Below are 10,355 nucleotides of genomic sequence, written 5' to 3' on the forward strand. Positions count from 1 at the left end.
GAAAAGTTATCTTCACATTCAATATTTACAAACCCTAGCAAGGAGGATGTTTTCTTTCACAAGGTAGGACTAATCTCATGACAACTCCAAACACTTGACTTCTAGAAATGAAAACTTGGTTGCCTTGGCCAATCTTCTTAGAGCCATGTCCCACAAGGCTTAAAGGGGTTAGAGGGATTTTCATGTAGAACTTATTCTCTCTTTTTAGGGAACATTATAGTGTTTCTTTTGTAGTGTTTGTTGAATTTGAAGCGTAAAAAGTAATTCTTTTTTTATGTAAGGGGAAGATGGTCAAATAAGATGTGGTTGGTCATGCCCTTGGTTACGCTTTAAGATCCCCTTTCCCCTTGCTAATAGTGCAATGAGTCACAAATATTTACCTAAAACTAGCCATGTGGCTTGCCTAGTTTGGGCTTTCAAGCAACTATTTGAGAAACTAAGCTCTAAGGCCTTGCTTTGATTTAATAACATTAGTTGGAGCATGATATGCATCAAAATACACCTTTAATAGTTTGTAAAGTCTTAACACCAAGTTGAGTGTAAATTACTCTATGTTCTCGTTTTCGGAAATACCAAACTACTTATCAAGTTGTGATGTATTCTATGAATAATTTGAACCCACAATTACCTTTTCATATTTTATAAGTTTTGTGGTCATTGTGCAATTGGACTAGTCCTCATATAATTGAACCTACTTTAGAATTAACATTGTTGAAAATGGTGCAATATCTTCAAATAACATTACCAAATCCTATCTTAGTGCTTTTCTTTTAACAAGTTTATGAAAATGGGAATCTTAATATGGCTTCTACCAGGGTTAGGGAAAACATGACATTAACATGCTGCTAGATCTTACTTTTTTATAGTGATTCTATAGAGTTGCTATGTTAGCATTATTTGGGATGTGTATTCTTTTAAAATAGATATAGAATTTATGTTGACTTTTGATCTTTTATGTCTTTATTGTGATTATAGTCACTCAAACACAAAACTGATTCTTAGATTGATGCCTTTATTTATGATGCCGTTAGAATTTGTCATAAAAACCTTAACTATACTTACAATGTTTAGGGCTTACGAAATTCAAGTTTTATGCACAAGAGGAACCAAGTCCATCTTTGAATTTTTAATATAATAGCCCATCAATTAATTTTGAAATTGATTGGGTGCATGCAAACTTTTCCAAGTATTGCAATCCAATTAACCATTATAATGGAGTCACATGTATCTTGTTATGAAGATCTTTCATTCTATTGAACCCATTATTCCAACCTAGGTATATTGTGCATGTAAGGTCACACACACACACACACACACACAGGTGTGGATGTGATATTCAAAGTACAAACTTGATTGACCAAGAGAAAGTACAAGAGCCTAATGTGTATGCCTAAAAGAAACCAAAAGTTAATGAGTTCTTTAATCTTTATAATTTTCTTTAAAAGGCCCTTCATTTAAAAGTATTAGAAACCCATTGCCACAAAGCACAACCACTAGTTATTATTTATATTTAGATTTATATATGTGCCCAATGAGGTAGTATCAATGTATGTTATAACAACAATAGTTGATTTGACGAGAACAAAGTTTTCACCCCCCCCCCCCCCCCTTCTAAATGCAAAGGCATATGTTGCTTTACATATCCTTGTCATTTGTAATTGCTACAAAGTTCCATCCATACTAAGGCAATTTTCATTTTCATGAATATACATGTTTTCTAGAAGACCATCACTTTGAAAAGACATGATTGACATGTAATGCAACTACATCTTCTATATTAGCATAATTAGGTTGTCGAGCCATCTATACATGAAGCAAAAATGTGCTAAAGACTTAGGAGATACCCTATTAGGATGATTCTTTTTACATGCACTAGATTAGGAAATTAGTGTTAGCATTGATGTATGGTATGCTAAGAAAGTAAGAGCAATCAAGTTTTGGAGAACTCAAGTAATAGCATATGGAACAATCATTCTCATGGCCACATTGAATCACATCTAAGGTAATTGTGTAGTTATAAAATATGTTTTATGAATCCAAAGACCATGATGTGCTCTTCACTCATATACTATTGGATGAGTTGAATTGTAGATGTCTTTACAAGTCTTCTATGTATATTCTCAAAATTTTGTGGCATATGGTTGCTTAAAATTCATGCAATTGTAAGTTTATTAAAGGTAGCTAAAATTATTATTGGTCACTAGTATATTGAAACAAAGTAAGCTCAACTGGAACTGTATGACTCAAGTTCACAAAACTCATTAAAATATAAACAAGATTTTTCCAGTCAATTTTACTAACATTAATAGTGTGATTGTTGTGACAGCAACATTATCAATATCGAAGCAATATAGTGTATGTAGCCAAGAAAACTATGAACTAAAAGGAGGATCTTTTGTTTTATTGAGTTCTAATGGAGGAGTTGAGACAAGATTGGCAGGAGGTAAATCATTTACATCTACAGTGGAAGATTATCTAGCAGAGAAGAAAGAGAGACGTGAGTATCAAGCTAGAGTTGAGGTACTTTGTCATGTCCATTCTAACTAATCCTCTCTCATTTAACCTCAAGTTTTAGTAGTCAAAGATTTGTTTTCAAGATTGAGTCATTATGGAGTTGGTGGTGATGTTAGATTGATCAAATTTTACTCTCTTTTTTTGGCAAAAGGGAGTTTTATGATGTTGAGAATGAATGGATGATCATAACCATGTTTCAAGATTTTAGGATATTAGCTTTCTAAATCAATTAAGCCTCATGTGAGGAAAAAGAGGATGGGGTTTTGAGATGATGATAAGATCATTAACAAAAATTTCACCAAGAACATGGAGCTAGGGACAACAAACATGTGAAGTGAAGGCATGTGAGATTGAGAGTATCTATGATTTTGACCAAGATTAATCATGATCGATTGGTGAGTAGGTGTGATTTGAGATAGTGTCTAATTGGCTAGTACAATATTGACAACCTTTACACTTGCAATATCTATATTAGTTACAAATTGTATAATAGAAGGATCATTTCTTTCTTTGGGTTTTATTATCTTTCCTTTAAGATATGGACATGTGTATCTATGTACACGTGTATGAATGTCTATATCTATTTTTATTGTGTTCATGTATCTTTGATATGTTTTGTCTTCATCTAGATTGTGTGTATATGTATATGCATGTAAAAACTTTTCTTTTGTGTAGAGTATTGCAATACCTTTTAGCAATTGATTGAACAAGTGAGTAGTCTAGGGAAATAAATATATGTAAAAATTTTCTTGGTATTGAGTTTTAAGTCTCAAAATGTACATAGCATTGATAGAATAACTGAGAAGTTCAAGGGAATAAACGTATCTTAAATTTTTCTTAATATTTAGTTGAAGTCTCAAAATGTACAGAGCATTGACAAAAGATTAAGAGAATTGGTGGTAGCCGATGCTCCAACCCATATTTCCCAAGAAGATTTGTCTAGGCTTGTAAGAATCCCACTTAATCTATCCTATTACAAATCTAGATGATATGAGTACTTGATTCACAATATAACTTTTCTTGTCAAGTATTTTCTAAACCAAAATTTACATATTTTCTTATGCGACATTCTTGCAGATCTCAGAGTGCAAGAAAGAGCAAAACTTGGAGACTAGAATGAGACCACCTTTATACATCAAGACATGAATCCTATATTAATGAAGGGTCATATGTGTAGATTTCATAGGAAAAAGTTGACTTGCACTCCAAATGATTGATACAATAGACATTGCACTAATATTTGATGAACAACTAGTTTATCATTCATGTAAAAGTCTATAAAAATGGCTACAAGTGCTCAAAGTGATATGTATAGACATACATACCTATGTATGTACATACATATAGGTCAATTGACCTACATAGTGGATTGGAGTAACTACTCAAGCTACATGGGCGCGTGTAATTCTAGGTTTAATGCTCGAACACCATATGGCATCCCATGAACTCTATGTCTTATTTTTTTTAATACATATTACTCCACACACCTCTATTAATCTCAAGTCCCACTCCCACATGTCCCTTAGCACATGCTCTACAACTTATGTTGGTCATTAGTGATTAAAAGTACTTGCATATAGTAGCAACTAGTATTGCTAAATTGGTATTAGTAAAAATCAAGAAGTTGTAGAGAAAATCAATGCTAACACAAGCTACTAATTAGCCCTATTTAATCATTGTTAACATTACTATTAAGTGTCTAATGTATTTTTTGTTTGCTTTTATGTAGGTGGAGTTCTTTTGATAATTCAAGACACCATATTGAATGCAAACATTATATTTGATCTCTTAATTCCTTGAAGGCATTTTTGTGAGAAAATTAAAGGATTACATGTTTTATACTTATTATGTGAAAATGTGCTATTCGAAGGGCATCTTTAGCCAAATGTGTTCTCTCTATAAATCTTCATGCAACTGCAAGTGCATTGCTTGCAATACTTTATGCCCTTATGGTGAATGCACTGCATCTATTTACACATACAAAAGTGTCTCAACACTTGGGGAGTTAATTCTATGCCCAAAATACGTTGGAGTAATCTTTCACCTTCAAAAGTGTCTCATAAGCTAATACAATGATTGCAATGTAAATATATTACCATGCTATCTAGTAAAGATGACTGAATGAGAATTGATCATTTATATAAAGGCACTCAAAAACTTCTAGTTTATTGCAAATTATGCTTCAATGATGAGTACAAAAATGCATTAGAACTCCTTTAGCTCTATGCATCACAATGGAGAACATGATGGGGTTGGTGCTATTCTAATAAGGGTAGTTACACATGGATAGTTGAAACTAGATAGAACCACTTTAAAGTAATAAATGTGATTTCATTCTTGAATGTCAATAAAGAATAAAGATCGTTACCCATCTAAGCAAAGATACATAGCACAAGTAACGTAGGAAGTTAAGGTAACAAATGCGAATAGGAAGACTTGGTGGAATTGCTTTATTATTCTTGATACATGCTTGTTACATGTTGTTCATGGTAATAACCCACATAATACAGCTGGACTTGCATGTAGAACATTATGATGCATACACATGAGGACTTAGAAAAAACATACCATTAAAGCACATGTGACACCTTGGGATATTTTCATGTTTTGGGACCTTGTGCTAGGCCATTGAATGAGGAATATGTCTATTATGAAGATATGTACAAAGGTCACCATGATTTTCTCAATGATGTTTTGTCCATTGGAGTGGACTTCTATGTTCTCAAGTGCAAAGAAGAAAAAGAAATGGTAGAAGTGGATCATGTTGATGCATAGGGAAATGAAATTGTTGAGGGATCTTAGAGTATTGAGGGACACTATTGTGAATCACCAGTAGTTATTTCTATAGGAAAGGTACAAGTCATAGTACTCTCACATCTTGTGTGGTCTATCAGGATACCTATGGAACCTCCTATAGGAAATCATAGAATGTACATCATGTGTTTAGACATGTACAAGGAAATCTACAATAATATACCATATGATTTTTAGGAATGGGATCAACTCAAATAGGCATTTATTTTGCTTATTTTTCTTGTAATAATAGTAGAATTGTTTTGCTATCTAATATTTTTTAAGGACTACTAACTATCACTACTTGCATTAATAGATTAAGAACAATCCCTAGCTTGCAACCCTTAACTTGCAAATATGTAGTGTGCCAATGTGGAAATTTTTCTCTGCCACAAATGGCCTTGATCTACATCCACATAAATAATGAAAATTTGGAAAAACCTCCATGCTCATTTCACAACAAAGACAAGATGAAGACCTCCTCTGCAAGAAATATAAGACATGTAGTAAATATCCCTAGTTTGCATCAACACAAATGTGATCTTAAATATGAAAATTTAGTAGCATAAAATAAGATAATAGCATTGCTCATCCAGTGTAATGCTTTCTAGCCATTGTAGTGGCATTAATGGCTGTACTTTTTCTAGATTGAAGTTACATTATCAACTTTTGTACTAATAGCCTTGCTAGCTAATTTCTAATAATGTTAAGAACTACAAACCATCTCACATAGTTTAACTAGAAATGTCAACACTACTATATATCACTACTTTGCACTAACAAGAATGTTATACATTGTGGCACTAACTAGTAATCCATTGTGTTCACACTATGTCAACAATAATAACTAGCGCCATTAACAACATCAACATTCATAATCAAGAATATGTATCGAATAATAAAAAATATGCAAGATAGTGTTAAAAAAAGAACTATTAATAACATTGAGAAATAACTCTTAATTAGCTCTTGCTAGCACTATTACCTAGCATTGTTAGTTGTTGGTGTTCACATCATTAACCAGCAAATATCAAACACTATTAATTAGTATGTTTAACTAGCAATGTTAATAGTCATATTCATGAATATACATGGATTAGTTGAAAATATGCAAAATTGTATTTGTTAAGAACTCTTAATTGCCTGCTAAATTGTATTTGTTAAGAACTCTTAATTACTTGCTAACATAGTTAAACTTTCATTTTCTTACTAGTCATTAATCTTATTAGCATAGTTAACCATTACTATTACTAGCAAATGTGAACCAATGGGCGACAATGAGAAAACATGACCACATGATTGTACTACGAGGCACTTGAAAGAATTACATTAAAAATATTAACAAGCATCCATTCCTTGTATTTCACCAAATCTTGGGAATAGAGATACCCATGGTCAACAAGTACATTTCCAAATAATCTATGACATACAAGGGGCCCTTGTCTTCCTTCTAGAAGTTATAACATCATCATGATTGTGTGACATTAGGTTTGCTTTGGATTTGAAAATGGGCCATCTAAGAAAAATCAACTTAGCTTAGAGAGAGAGATAACTAACTTTTTAAGAAAATAAGATAAAATTATTTTTGGTATTCTATCTTCAAAATTTCATCAATTAAATGAGAAACTATTCTTAGTTCTTACTCCTTTTCTACATAACATGTGGTTAAGTGTGTATATAATCAATGATGTCTATCTAATTTTGTGTGAAATAAGTTATTGTTGCATTGATCAAAATGGTCATGTTATGCTTGACTCCCTTGGATCTAATGGTCTTATTGCACATTACCATGAGATGAAAGCAATAATGAAGAAAACAAAGTTGAGGAGGATTGACCCCCAAAAAAAGACATTTAAGAAAAAGCAATAAACAATATCCAAAAGATATCCAAGAGATTATTGATGAGATAAACATCCCACACAAAGGCTACTCTTTGATCTATAAAACTTTGTATACAAAGATGAAGTATTAAATTATAATGGGTTCATTACTGTAGAATCACACATTTATGAGACCTTACTATCCAAAGCTCAGAATTTGATGGCTTATATCTCGATCAATTTAGACTAATGGCATAGTCTCTTAAAGGATCAAAAGTATCAAATGCTTACAAAATGAGAGACTAAGGTCTTCATGAAAGAGAACCAAGTCCACCTAGGTATTTATAAATCTCTTCAATTAAATATGAAGGAATCTAGATTAAACTAATTGATATTGCCAAATCTATAATCACTCAAAAGAATGTGAAAGGGATATTTATAAATCTCTTCAATTAAAAATGGAATCTATGTTGCACCGATCAATATTTTTAAATCTATCATCACTTAAAAGACTGAAAAATTGAGTGAATAAAAAGGTTTTACATGTCTTAAGAGCTTCATTGCATATTGAATATATGGAGCAATAAGAGAGGTGATCTATAACAAGTAAATATCTATCTTCTTTTACAACTTGGTCTTGTAGTCATACTATGTTCAATTATTTAAAGTGATCTCTAGAAGATGAATGCAATGGTGTTCTCCAATTTTTGCTCAAGATTGATGAATGCCAGATTGTAAAGGACAAAAGCTAGAATGGGTTACTATCACCCTAATGAATTATGCACTTGTCATGTCCCCATTACTTAGTTTATTTTAAGGTGCGTATACGTGGTGTTGTACGTCCAAACATGAAGAAAAAAAAAACTGCAGAATCTCTATAGGATTTACAGGAAGCAGGATTGGTTGACTAGAAAAGTCTGAAATCTCTAGTATCATGTTTAGATTACTTAATTTCCACTTTAGATGGATTCAAATATATACTGTGACTTATTTTGAAGAGAATAAGTCGTCCAAGATAAAAGAAGGATAAAAATAACATGATTTACAAAAATCATCATTTTTGCCTAATTTTGATGGATTTTCGTAATTTCGCCTTTACATATCTTGTCAACCAGCTGTGTTCCGATCATTTTAAGTACCCAAAAGTCTATATTTGGAGTTCATACGACGAAGTTATGATCCAAACAAGTTGCAGGATAGAAAAAAAACGAAATCTTGTCATCGATGATGTCATCAAAAACGCCAAAAAAAGCAGGCACCCTCACTTTACCCCCCTTGCAAAAACTATAAATTAAGGGCTTGGGGATGACCACAGAGAGCAACAAGAGCAATCTTAACGAGGGCGAGACGTTGATCAAGAAGGAAGAGCAACAAGAGCAATCTTGATGAGGGTGAGATGCTGATTGAGAAGGAGGAGACTCTGTTCGAGATATGCTAAAGGTCTCTCATCCTCTACTACTCTGATCCGAGAAGAGAAGACACTGAAGAACTCTATCCTATTCTATCATACCTCTACTCTCGTCTCTATTCTGTCGTGGCCTTGAAGAGAAAGAATTCAAAAGTAGAAATCGCGAATGACCCTACTAACGTGAAAGCAACAGTTGGAGTTGAAAGCACGGGAGTCACTAACGGAGTTACAGGCGCGGATAACAACTCTTTACCAATCACGATACCATAGGTTTTTCTAAAAAGTTCTATCCAAATAAGATAAGTCTCTTGAGAAATACTGACTTAAGGCCTAGAAACTTGGTTACAAGAACTGGGAAGTTAGAGATCCCAAAATCTAGATGCCCCTAGATAAATTCCAAGGGGAAGATTTTCATTATGTGATACCCAAGTGTCGATTGTTACTAGAATTAAGCATCACTTGAAAGTTTCATGATTGATTGAAGTCATAACTGCTTTTGCAGACATCAATCTTTTTTGTGATTTTTCTAGATTAGATCTTGATTGAATTAAGTATTGGAACATATAAGAATTGAGGAGCCCTATACCTCCCCCAAGGATAGGTGCTTAATCTCCATACCAAGAGGGGATGTTTTTACCGCCGCGAAAGCATGGACCAGCTCCGATGGCGAGAGGTCTTCCAGCATGGATCATATTAAGTAGGAGGTGGAAGGGTGCTAGGGGGGCTCTGGCTAGTAATCCTTTTTCGCACCTAGGAACTACTTGGTCCCCTGTATGGCCTGAGTTCTACTTGGGACACCTATGAATGCTAGCTATAGGTGGATTTGATCTTGGTGATGTGCAGATGCGTCGGATGAGGTAGCACGTGATGTGCAGATGCGCCGGATGAGGCAGCACGTGAAATTGTAATTTTTCTCCTGTATGGGCGGGAGAACACACATTATGGAATATAATCAATGAGCTTGTTTTATTCTGATTGTATGTCGGTGAATAAATTACGTAAACGAACAATTGTGCATAAAAGGATTTTAATTAATGAAGTTTTTTTTATATGTTCCATGTAATGTGGTAGGTAATTAGATAACTAAGAACTTCCATAGAGGGAAGTGGGTGGATGGATTCCCGATGAATCCAATCCTATGGTAGGGTGGTCTCGGTTAGCCGAGAGGTTTCCCCAAAAACAAACACTAGGAAGAAACTCTAGGAATGGCCGATTCAGTGACTTACTTAGGGTTTGGTCTCAGAACCCGAACTGTAAATTATCTTAGGGGAAAGGTACAGCGGCTGTGCCAGAGCATTGCAAGGGATTTTATAAATCCTTAGCCTGCTACTGGAAAAAAGCGTTATACTTCATGAACCAAGGGTAATGGCAGTTGCTCCTTCCAGACAAGAAGCCTCTCAAGGACACCTCCGAATGTGAGTTAGTTGTTGATAGGTGACTGTTAGGTCAATTAGGAACCTTCAGGTCGGTCCTCCGTGGGTAATGGCAGGATGCTTCTCTTGCGGGGTAGACCTAGGGTTAACTAGCCAACAAACAAAATCCCATCATTCTGGTTAGAGTATGGATGGCGCTGGCTGGAAGATAAACTCTAGGTGACTACTAGAACGTTACTCGTGTTGAGTGTCCATTTTTAGAATAATACATTTTCTCTGGGGTCCTTTGAGGTGAGCAATGCATTTATATTAGAATTTTTCTTATGCTATAATAGTTTGGTTGTGTCAAATGAAGAGTGCTATATGCTTCTAATATGTGTCCATTTGATGCTACATCAAAGGACATTGAAACCTTCAAAGAAAGGGAGAATTTTAGAGCTAGAAAGC

At 34.0% G+C, this 10,355-nt stretch overlaps 1 long non-coding RNA gene across 1 annotated transcript; it reads left to right on the forward strand.

Annotated features, from left to right (window-relative positions):
• Window positions 1-3,381: 3,381 nt before the first annotated feature.
• On the forward strand, window positions 3,382-3,960 carry LOC148011378 (uncharacterized). The gene is made up of 2 exons (XR_015689264.1): window positions 3,382-3,461; window positions 3,592-3,960. It is a non-coding gene; the product is annotated as an uncharacterized LOC148011378 (long non-coding RNA).
• The last annotated feature ends 6,395 nt before the right edge of the window (window positions 3,961-10,355 follow it).

This window comes from Lygodium microphyllum, chromosome 28 (genome assembly GCF_053477565.2).
Source record: "Lygodium microphyllum isolate KBCC chromosome 28, Lygodium_microphyllum_v1.1.10, whole genome shotgun sequence".
NCBI lineage: Eukaryota > Viridiplantae > Streptophyta > Polypodiopsida > Schizaeales > Lygodiaceae > Lygodium > Lygodium microphyllum.